The sequence below is a fragment of the Suricata suricatta genome, chromosome 16 (assembly GCF_006229205.1).
Source record: "Suricata suricatta isolate VVHF042 chromosome 16, meerkat_22Aug2017_6uvM2_HiC, whole genome shotgun sequence".
In the NCBI taxonomy this organism is placed as follows: Eukaryota; Metazoa; Chordata; class Mammalia; order Carnivora; family Herpestidae; genus Suricata; species Suricata suricatta.
Window position 1 is genome coordinate 43,970,577 of NC_043715.1, and position 1,331 is coordinate 43,971,907.

Here is a 1,331-nt window from a genome sequence, read left to right on the forward strand (position 1 = left end):
TCTGTAGGATTCATGTTTGTAGTGGGGTCTCTGGTCCTTCATGTTCCTTGCAACATTTCCCTCATAGAGTCCCCCTTAGGATCTCTTGTAGGGCCGGTTATTGGTGATGAATCCCTTCGATTTTTGTTTGTTTGGAAAAACCTTGATCTCTCCTTCTATTCTGAATGACAGGCTTGCTGGACAAAGGATTCTTGGCTGCATATATTTCTTTTTCATCACATTGAAGATTTTCTGACATTCCTTTCTGGCCTGCCAAGTTTCAGTAGGTAGGTCTGCTAGTACCTTTATGTGTCTCCCTTTGTATGGTACAGTCCGTTTATCCCTAGCTGCTTTCAGAATTCTCTCTTTATCTTTATATCTTGCCAATTTCACTATGATATGTCGTGCAGAAGGTCGATCCAAGTTATGTCTGAGGGGAGTTCTCTGTGCCTCTTGGATTTCAATGTCTGTTTCCTTCCTCAGCTTGGGGAAGTTCTCAGTTATGATTTGCTCAAGTATCCCTTTAGTCCCTTTCTCTCTCTCTTCTTCTTCTGGAATTCCTATGATCCTGATATTGTTCCATTTGATACCACCACTCAGTTCGGGAATTCTCCTTTTGTGCTCATGGATCGATTTATCTCTCTCTTCCTCAGCTGCCTCCTTTTTTATTATTGTGTCTTCTAATTCGACTATTGTCTTCTCTGCCCCTTGGGTCCGTGCAGTGGCTGCCTCCGTTTTATTATTCACCTCATTTGTAGCCTTTTTTGTGGCCGCCTCCATTTTATTATTCACCTCATTTGTAGCCTTTTTTGTGGCCGCCTCCGTTTTATTATTCACCTCATTTACAGCCTTTTTTAAGTTTTGAAACTTCTTATTTATTGTATCAAAAGATTCTTTGATGCTTTTTTCAAGCCCAGAGATTAATTTTATGAAAAATATTTTAAATTCTTATTTAGTTAAGTTGCTTAGATCTGTTTTGAGCAGTTCTGTGGCTGTGACTTCTTCCTTGAATTTCTGTAGAGGAGCGTTCTTCTGTTTTGTCATTTTGGCTAGCTTTCTGTCTCTTGTCAGGTTTAAAAGCTTGTTATGTGCTTTGCTGTCTTAGCCCGGAGGCCGGGTCCGGCGCGCTCGTCCCCGGCATTCGGTGGTACCTGTTTCGTCCGCCCCGACCGGCAGGGCGGGGAATCGTCGCGGGTTCTTTTCCTGAGGGAGGGAGAGAAAAACAGCGCAGGAGGGAGAGGGAGACGCAGAGAGTAAAGACACAACTCACAGTTTCCGATCAGGCAAAAGAGAGGGAGCTTTATTCAGAAAGCTGTCTCTTATAAAGGTTTTTAGGCGGGAGAACAAGGCAG